Below are 10,166 nucleotides of genomic sequence, written 5' to 3'. Positions count from 1 at the left end.
GCTTCGATTTAAAAAACAAAAAACGATTCCCCTTGACAAAATGAGCCTCAATCTAATGTTAAATTTTTTTTTCGGGTGAACTCCCGCTTTAAAGGGGAGGTTCACCCTAAAAACGACTTTCTCTTATTACACTGGCCCCCCACATTACAATACGATTATGCCTATTAGTTTTTTTTGATGCTGTACATACCTTCGTACAGCTAATTCATCCGTGGCTTCCGGGTTGCGAGTCCCGCGGGAGTGGGTGTTCCTAACATGCTGGTCATTGACGTTTTGACAAAAAACTAGCTCCCCCCGTCGCGTAAGCCGCGTCACGATTGGCGAAAAGGAGCCGAACGGCGATGCGCAGGCGCAGTATAGCGCAGACTCGCCGTTCGGCTTCTTTCGCCAATTGTGACGCAGCTTACGCGATGGGGGGAGCTCGTTTTTTGTCAAAACGTCAATCACCAGCATGTTAGGAACGCCCACTCCCGCTGGACTCGCAACCCGGAAGCCACGGGTGAATTAGCTGTACGAAGGTATGTACAGCATCAAAAAAAAAACTAATAGGCATAATCGTATTGTAATGTGGGGGGCCAGTGTAATAAGAGAAAGTCGTTTTTAGGGTGAACCTCCCCTTTAAGTTGACTCTCCTAATGATTAGAAAAACAAACAAACTTTCTTAGAACCTTCTTTTCCAGGTGCCTTCATGGCATAATACGCATATGCTGTCATGGATAAGCACCAGGAAAGGAAAATTACAGAAAGGTAAGTATTCAATTTAACATTTTCCTAAGAATTTTCATTTGAAATTCTATCCGTCTATCTATGGCCAGCTTTAATCGCCTCACAAACCAACAGCAGGCCACCCTGATCTCTTTGTTTATTTTTCAGCCAGAGGGCAATGGGGTCACATGACAGCAGGCAGCCTGGGTGTCATGTGACCTAACCCGGAAGTGGCTGGTGGATGAGGCTGGAGATTTGTTTCTCTGGAGGGGGGTGACGTCACCGGCTGTCTGAGAGAGAACAGAGGAGAGAGAAGGCAGCAGCAGCTGTGCTGGAGAAAAGAGACGGCCTGCAGCCCTGAGAAGGTGAGAAATGGACAGCTCCTGAGCCGAGACAGCCTGCATGTGCTGGAGGGGGGAGGCAGCAGGGACTGCAGAGGCCTGGTCATCATACACAAAGAGCAGGTTCACCTACTGCACCTCATAGAAGGGACTGCAACACTGGCATACTGACTGAGATGACAACACGTCTAATGGGGGTGATGAGGAGCGTCGTTCTAATACTGAGCTTAATTTTCCACAGCCATTGTCTGCAATGAGAGACAAGACGGCCACCGAGGAATCCTGAACACTCATCCGGTATTTTCATGTCAAGAAGAGCCCGCCACCGATGATTCCCCCGTTCACCGGGACCCTGGATCGCAGCCTGCCGGAGGGATCGCAGAGCCGGACCAGCTAGCCATGAGACTCTGGGTCCTGGAGCATAAAGGGTGAAGGGCTCTGCCATCCTCAACAACGTTTACTGTTTACAACCCTCTTTTGTTGGAGGACGTCGCTGGAGGAGTGGCTTCTGTACCTGCAAGTTGTGTGAAGGTGAGGTGACATGTAAACATTACAACCTGGCGAGAAGTATGTGACCAAACCTGTGTGCTCCTCTGATGCACCTACAATAGAAAGACTGGGACCATTGAAGATGAACAAAGAGAAGAGCGTACAAATCACCACACGAAGGGTGTCCGCGCCCCATTCTCTTCCCTTTCTTCATCTTCTAGATTATTATAACTGTGTTGTGTTGCAATGTTAAAAAAAAAAAATGGTGGTTGTTGTCATAAAGGGTAGTAAAAGATTGTTATAACTTTGCACTAAAGAACTCAATTTTGGTCAGTAGAGTATGGCTATACATAAGGATAAGCTCCGGCGTGTTCGCATAGAACACGTGCGGAGCCCGCCAGGAAGTCGGCACCCGCGCTGCGCTAATCACAGCCAGGCAGACATTTCCCGATCTCTGCAGCCGAGCATCGGGAAATGTCTGCCTGGCTGTGATTAGCGCAGCGCGGGTGCCGACTTCCTGGCGGGCTCCGCACGTGTTCTATGCGAACACGCCGGAGCTCATCCTTAGCTATACATTAGTAGATTTCCAAACGTTGGTTTACACTAATGGAATCCAAACTGCAGCCCTTTGCTTGCCTTTATCCGGCCCTTGGGGCACTATTCAACCCACTGACACCAACAATGGAAGACTATTCCACCCACTTAAACCAATGATGGAGCACTCTTCCTCCCACTGGCACCAGTGACGGGACACTCTTCCTCCCACTGGCACCAGTGACGGGACACTCTTCCTCCCACTGGCACCGGTGACGGGACACTCTTCCTCCCACTGGCACCGGTGACGGGACACTCTTCCTCCCACTGGCACCGGTGACGGGACACTCTTCCTCCCACTGGCACCGGTGACGGGACACTCTTCCTCCCACTGGCACCGGTGACGGGACACTCTTCCTCCCACTGGCACCGGTGACGGGGCACTCTTCCTCCCACTGGCACCGGTGACGGGGGAGACTCTTCCTCTCACTGGCACCAGTGACGGGACACTCTTCCTCCCACTGGCACCAGTGACGGGGCACTCTTCCTCCCACTGGCACCAGTGACGGGGCACTCTTCCTCCCACTGGCACCGGTGACGGGGGAGACTCTTCCTCTCACTGGCACCAGTGACGGGACACTCTTCCTCCCACTGGCACCAGTGACGGGACACTCTTCCTCTCACTGGCACCAGTGACGGGGCACTCTTCCTCCCACTGGCACCAGTGACGGGACACTCTTCCTCCCACTGGCACCAGTGACGGGACACTCTTCCTCCCACTGGAACCAGTGACGGGGGGGAACTCTTCCTCCCACTGGCTCCAGTGACGGGGGGGGAACTCTTCCTCCCACTGGCTCCAGTGACGGGGGGGGAACTCTTCCTCCCACTGGCTCCAGTGACGGGGGGGGAACTCTTCCTCCCACTGGCTCCAGTGACGGGGGGGGAACTCTTCCTCCCACTGGCTCCAGTGACGGGGGGGAACTCTTCCTCCCACTGGCTCCAGTGACGGGGGGGGAACTCTTCCTCCCACTGGCTCCAGTGACGGGGGGGGAACTCTTCCTCCCACTGGCTCCAGTGACGGGGGGGGAACTCTTCCTCCCACTGGCTCCAGTGACGGGGGGGGAACTCTTCCTCCCACTGGCTCCAGTGACGGGGGGGGAACTCTTCCTCCCACTGGCTCCAGTGACGGGGGGGGGAACTCTTCCTCCCACTGGCTCCAGTGACGGGGGGGGAACTCTTCCTCCCACTGGCTCCAGTGACGGGGGGGGAACTCTTCCTCCCACTGGCTCCAGTGACGGGGGGGAACTCTTCCTCCCATTGGCTCCAGTGACGGGGGGGAACTCTTCCTCCCACTGGCTCCAGTGACGGGGGGGAACTCTTCCTCCCACTGGCTCCAGTGACGGGGGGGAACTCTTCCTCCCACTGGCTCCAGTGACGGGGGGGAACTCTTCCTCCCACTGGCTCCAGTGACGGGGGGGAACTCTTCCTCCCATCAAAGATTTGGCGTAGTTTACTCACAAAGACATTTTCTACTTCCAGTGGCCACAGTCCAGCTCCCCTAAAGACTGAAGGACAGTAAACTGGCCCCTTGTTTAGATTGTTTGTTTGTTTGGTTTGGAGACCCCTGATATAAACATTTTGTATGAGAATTCTCAGTACATTCTATGACTTGAATGCTGTGCGAAAGTGCTTAAAATTTTTGTTTGCTTTTAACATTCAGTTTTGGAACTAAAATGCACTCTGTACGTAGCGCACCCCTGAACTCTGTACATAGCGTATTTTTGAACTTTGCGCTCTGTACGTAACACGCTCCTGAACCCTGCACTCTGTACGTAGCGCACCCCTGAACTCTGTACATAGCGTATTTCTGAACTCTACACTCTGTACGTAACACACTCTTGAACACTGCACTCTGTACATAGCATATTCCTGAACCCTGCACTCTGTACGTAGTGCACTCCTAAACTCTGCACGTAGCGAACCCCAGATACAACCGGCCTATTGAGAGAAATCATACTGCTGGTGCAGCCTGCAATCTCCAGAGGTTGCCAAGGGTTCCTTGAGCAATGGGCAATTCCTGCCTCCCCAGATAAGTAACCACTATGAACAATGATCTTTTTAGCTATTTATAACGGGGGTTATTCCCCCATCACACTAATGTACCATGAACTGTACAAATAGTAATTATTAGTAGGGGTTCCCCAAGCCTGCTGTGTGTTTTTTTTTTTTTTTTTCTAAATGGTTTCCTTTACCTTAGTGCAGTCCTCCTTCACTTACCTCATCCTTCCATTTTGCTTTTAAATGTCCTTATTTCTTCTGAGAAATCCTCACTTCCTGTTCTTCTCTCTGTAACTACACACTGTAATGCAAGGCTTTCTCCCTGGTGTGGAGTGTCGTGCTTGCCCCCTCCCTACAGGAGAGTCAGGACGCCCACTAACACACAGCTCCTTTCTCTATCTGCAACGTAGAGAGCGTCCTGACTCTCCTGCAGTCCAAGGGAGGGGGCGAGCACGACACTCCACACCAGGGAGAAAGCCTTGCAGTACTGTGTGGAGTTAGACAGAAGAACAGAAAGTGAGGATTTCTCAGAAGAAAGAAGGACATTTAAGTAAGTGAAGGAGGACTGCACTAAGGTAAAGGAAGCTATTTAGGAAAAAAAAAAATTGTACCTTTACAACCCCTTTTTTAAGGTTGAGAAAGGCTGATGTAGAGGCTGGAAGGATGAACAGCAGCAGACAAGAGGACTCATGCATTCCACACTCCTGGATGTATTAAATGCTGAGCTGTGCTGTCATTGCACAATATATAATGCACCTGAACTTCTTTTGGCATTGGGCAACACTGCACACCGCATCTCTCTGGACATTCATATCTATGCATGTACAGTAGTAGTGTGCTATAGTGCAACTTTCAAAATAGACAGCAATGCAGAAACTACAACACATTACCATGAGTCACATTAAAGCTTAGGTTTTAGCACACATTACTACAATGCATAATGTGAATCTAGTCTTGGTGATCTGACCTCAATTAAAAAAAAATAATGATAATGGGTTGTTGTGTGAAGCTGCACTTTGACTATGGTAATTGCTCTCTGCACTATTATAGAAGCTAATTTATGTCTGAACAATGCTCTGACATGGTCATTTACTGACTGTGTAGACGGCAGCGGTTAATGATGGGGCTGGCTTTGTAGTCTTGTAGGCGCAGGTGGAAGGGGCAGAGCACAGTGCTGCCCAGTCTGCTGGGATCTTGCAATCCTCTTTATTCTCCTGATGTCTAATCTACATAGATGGATCATGTGACTTATTTTCCCTAAAATGAGAAGGAGGGCATCAAAGTTTTTGCTTTGTAATCAAATTGTTTGTTTGTACATCAGTGTTTTTTACAGATCCTATAGGTTGGGGGGCCGGGTAGATCTTGGCACTAACATATAAACGTGTCTATGGCAGTACCCTGCCCAGTGCCCACTCACCCTACAGGGGATATCTTTTTCCCAAGCATACCACAGGTTTAGGTAGACCCCGCCCCCCTGTTGGCATCCAAGGGGGTAATCTGGTCTAAGGATGGAGGGGCATGGTGCAATGAGTGGATTAGCGAGTGTTATTGTACTGAACAGGTCAGTGTTAGGGTTCAGTAGTGCATGTCCACACTTTTTTTTTATTTGTAAAACAGGGACAAGGCCGCGTGGGCCGACAAGCATAAAACACAACAGTACACGCAATGCATAAAATTACACAACAACAGAACACATTGCATTAAAGCCATTGCTAACTTCCCCTCGGGAACCCCCCCCCCCCCCCCGGGCCGCCAGCGCAACCAACCCGCGGGGGCCCTCAAAGAAGGGGGGGGAGGAATTCCCCAACCTGTGGTAAGCATTATAGCGACATGCCCGGACCGCGCAACTGGCCCCAACATTTTCTTTTTATCCAGAAGAACCCCCAGATGGGGGTCATGGGAAAAGTTCAGGGTTAGAGGTACAGATCAGAAGTGTAGTGAGGAAGAGGGAGAGGTAGAAAAGGAGAAAGACGGTCAGGGATAGGGACCACACTTTTACTTTACTGCATAAAAATGTATTTTAAAATTTGGGGGGGGGACTTTTCTTCCATCTAGCAAATTGTGTGCTGGGACCTGCTTGTTGTTTGGGGGAGGGAAGGTCACACTGCCTTGCAGAAAGAAAACTCTGCATTACTTACTACTGACCCCTGCAATCTGCATTACTACTGACCTCTGCTGCAGTACCTACTCCTGACCCCTGCACTTTCTGCTAACCACTGACCTCTGTGTTATATACTCCTGACCCTTGAATTTTGTGTTACTTCTGACCCCTGTGTTGCCCCTGAACCCTTCACTCTTTGTTACTACTGACCTCTGAACTGCGTGTTGCATACTACTGAGCTCTGAGTGCTGCAGTACTTCAGACCCCTGCACTTTTTGCTAACCACTAACCTCTGTGTTACTGACTTCTGACCCCTGTGTTATCCCTGACCCCTTCACTCTTTGTTACTACTGACCTCTGAACTGTGTGCTACATACTACTGACCTCTGAATGCTGCAGTACTTATTACTGACCCCTGCACTCTGCGTTTCTACTGACTTCTGAATGCTGCAGTACTTACTCCTCACCCCTTCACTCTTTGTTGCTGACCTCTGTTACCTCTGACCTTTGTTACTACTGACCCCTGTGTTACCCCTGACCCCTTCACTCTTTGGTACTACTGACCTCTGAACTGTATGCTACATACAACTGACCAATGCTGTATCCTGGCCTAGGCCAACAAGGCCCAGGCCTAGGGCAGCACTTTGCAGGGGGGCAGCACGGACCGCGTCCCCGCCGGCTTGCGCTACACTGTTGGGCAAATTAGTTTAGCGCCCCCATAAATCGGCCGCACTGCTTCCAGTATGTGGGCGGTTGGCATTCTGCAACTGTGGGGGGGTTCTAATTTTTTACCATCCCTGTCCATTGCAGAGATTTCCCTTCACTTTCTGCCCCATAGCCAAACAGGAAGTGAGAGGAAATCTATGCAAATTAAGGGAATCCATTGCCCCCCCCCCCAGGCCATCAGAACTAGTGTCCCCACTTGAAAATTTCAGGGTGGGTCTTAAACCGCAAGGGGTGTGGCCTTGACAGGAAGGGGTGGGTCATATTTAAATTCGGGGGTGCACAAGTTTAGTCAGGCCTAGGGCAGCACAAAACCTAAATACACCCCTGCAACTGACCTCTGAATGCTGCAGTACTTACTACTGACCTCTGAATGCTGCAGTACTTACTACTGACCCCTGCACTCTGCATTACTTACTACTGACATCTGAATGCTGGGGTACTCCTGACCCCTTCATTTTTAGTTGCTTACCACTAACCTTTAAACTCTGTGTTACTTACTCCTGACCCATTCACTCTGTGTTACTACTGGCCTCTGACCCCTTCATTACTTATTTTACTATTTATTTATTACAGGTACTTATACAGTGCTGTCAATTTATGCAGCGCGTTACACATATACGGTATATTGTACTTTCACATCAGACCCTGCCCTCAAGGAGCTTACAATCTAGGGTCCCCAACTCACTCACATACATACATACATACACTAGGGCCAATTTAGACAGGAGTCAATTAACCTACCAGCATGTCTTTGGAGTGCGAGATAAAAAACGGAGTTACCAGAGGAAACCCACACATGCACAGAGAGAACATGCAAAGTTTACGACTAACCTCTAAAACAAAGATCTTCAAACTACGGCCCTCCAGCTGTTCCAGAACTACACATCCCATGAGGCATTGTAATACTCTAACATTCACAGACATGACTAGGCATGATGGGAATTGTAGTTCCTGAACAACTGGAGGGCCGTAGTTTGAGGACCCCTGCTCTAAAATGTGTGTTGCCTACTACTGACCCCTGAATGGTACATTTCTTATTCCTAAACCCAGCACTGTGTTACTTACTCCTGACCCCTGCACTCTTTGTGGTTTACTATTGACTTATGAACTCTGCATTACCTAATCCTGACCCCTGCACTTTGAGTTACTACCAACGCCTGCACTCTGTGTTACTAAAGACCTCTGACGCCTGTGTTACTTACTCCTGACCTTGGCACTCTATGTTACTACTGACCTCTGGACCGCCTGCATTGCTAATGACCCCTGCCCTGTCTGTTTCTTACCAGTCACCCCTATTTTACTACTGACCCCTTCACTCTGCATTATTTACTACTGAGCTCTGTGTTGCATACTACTGACTCCTAAACTCTTTAGACACTCCTTACTTTGTAATGTGGCCTTGCTAGGTTAAAAACAAAAGGCATGCTGCACCCCGGTGATCTTTGATCTTATCCATGTTGTTCAGGTAGATTTCCACCTCTCCAAGGTGGCCTACCTCTGCTATATGGCTTTTCAACATTTTCTTAGGAAAAGGATTAGGCTGGGGGAAGAAGTCTTTTTTTCATCCTTTATGCTTATCTACAGAGCATTGCCTGTTGGTTGATAGAGCATGACACACAGCTCCCAATTCATTGTACTGGATCAGCAGAAAATGATTGGGAATCAGCAGAGCTTCTCTGGGTAGGATGATTAGTCTTTAATTCTATGCACATTGTTGCAGAATTGATTAGATTGTTACAGAATAATAATAAGAATAATCTGTATTATGCTACACCAGGGTTTGACAAATTTGCTTGGAATCTAGGAGCCAGCTAAAAAAGTTAGGAGCCAGAAAACGCGCCCCGTCCCGACGAGCTTGCGCGCAGAAGCGAACACATACGTGAGCAGCGCCCACATATGTAAACGGTGTTCAAACCACACAAGTGATGTATCGCCGCGATTGGTAGAGCGAGAGCAATAATTCTAGCCCTAGACCTTCTCTGTAACTCAAAACATGCAACCCGTTGATTCTTTTAAACGTCGCCTATGAAGATTTTAAAGGGTAAAAGTTTGTCGGCATTCCACGAGCAGACGCAATTTTGAAGCGTGACATGTTGGGTATGAATTTACTCGGCGTAACATTATCTTTCATAATATTAAAAAAAATGGGGATAACTTTACTGTTGTCTTATTTTTTAATTAAAAAAAGTGTATTTTTTTCCCAAAAAAGTGCGCTTGCAAGACCGCTGCACAAATACGGCGTAACAGAAAGTATTGCAACGATCGCTATTTTATTCTCTAGGGTGTTAGGATAAAAAATATATATAATGTTTGGGGGTTCTAATTAGAGGGAAGAAGATGGCAGTGAAAATAGTGAAAAATGACATTAGAATTGCTGTTTAACTTGTAATGCTTAACTTGTAATATCAACGGCCACCCCCAGATGGCGCCAGCTCACATCTGGTGGTAAAAAGCCAAGTCGCCAGGACACTATTTCTAGTCGCCCTGGCGACCGGGATTTGTCAAGCCCTGTGCTACACTTTCAGTGATGTTTGTGGGTACCTATTTCGTAAATTATATTTTCATTAATTTAAATAATAATTTTCTGATGTTTGTGGGTAGCTTGAGCATATAGCCCTCCAGCTGTTGCAGAACTACAAGTCCCATGAGGCATTGCAAGGCTGACAAGTACAAGCATGATTCCCAGAGGCATGATGGGACTTGTAGTTTCGCAACAGCTGGCGGGCCGCAGGTTGAGCACCTATTAGCCAATGTGGCCACTAAAGCTGCCCACCAGTTAGCCTTTGCTTCCATTTGATCTGTCAAGAGCCTGCTATTATTTCCACTAATGCTGGTTGCCTGACCCTCTTGCTGTAACACATGAATCACTGATCCAAGTTTAAAAATGCACACAGATAAGAATTTCACACTTTTCTCTGACTTTCCTGGTTTGTATGCTTGTTCCAGGTCAGCGACACAAAGTATTGAAATCGGAGTCAACAGCAAGTTCAGCAATTTTGTACTACATGGGGGGCAGTGTTGCCAACTGTTCGTATTTTTACGGACAGTCCGTAAAAACGGACGCTATTTGCCCCCGTTCGCAAATGTCCGTGGTTGCGGCAATGTGCCAGTAAAAATATCCGTGATCGGTTTGGCTTGGAACTGCGCATGGAGATTGGAGGCAGGGGGCGATGGTGGCACCGCAGAGGGGGATGGAGGCATGGGGAGATTGG

The 10,166-nt window shown here is 48.6% G+C and overlaps 1 protein-coding gene across 2 annotated transcripts in view; it reads left to right on the top strand.

Moving 5' to 3' along the window:
• Positions 1-911: 911 nt before the first annotated feature.
• Positions 912-10,166, top strand: part of ABCA3 (ATP binding cassette subfamily A member 3) — a 75,045-nt gene continuing 65,790 nt past the window's right edge. Inside the window, exons 1-2 of one of the 2 annotated variants that reach the window (XM_040356605.1) lie at positions 912-1,070; positions 1,288-1,577. The gene's annotated coding sequence lies outside the window, so the exon portion shown is untranslated. Of the gene's footprint in view, positions 1,578-10,166 lie in introns of both variants that reach the window. The other variant, XM_040356604.1, reaches the window with a different exon arrangement.

Source organism: Rana temporaria, chromosome 6, assembly GCF_905171775.1.
Source record: "Rana temporaria chromosome 6, aRanTem1.1, whole genome shotgun sequence".
In the NCBI taxonomy this organism is placed as follows: domain Eukaryota; kingdom Metazoa; phylum Chordata; class Amphibia; order Anura; family Ranidae; genus Rana; species Rana temporaria.
This window is presented reverse-complemented; position numbering and strand designations above follow the sequence as displayed.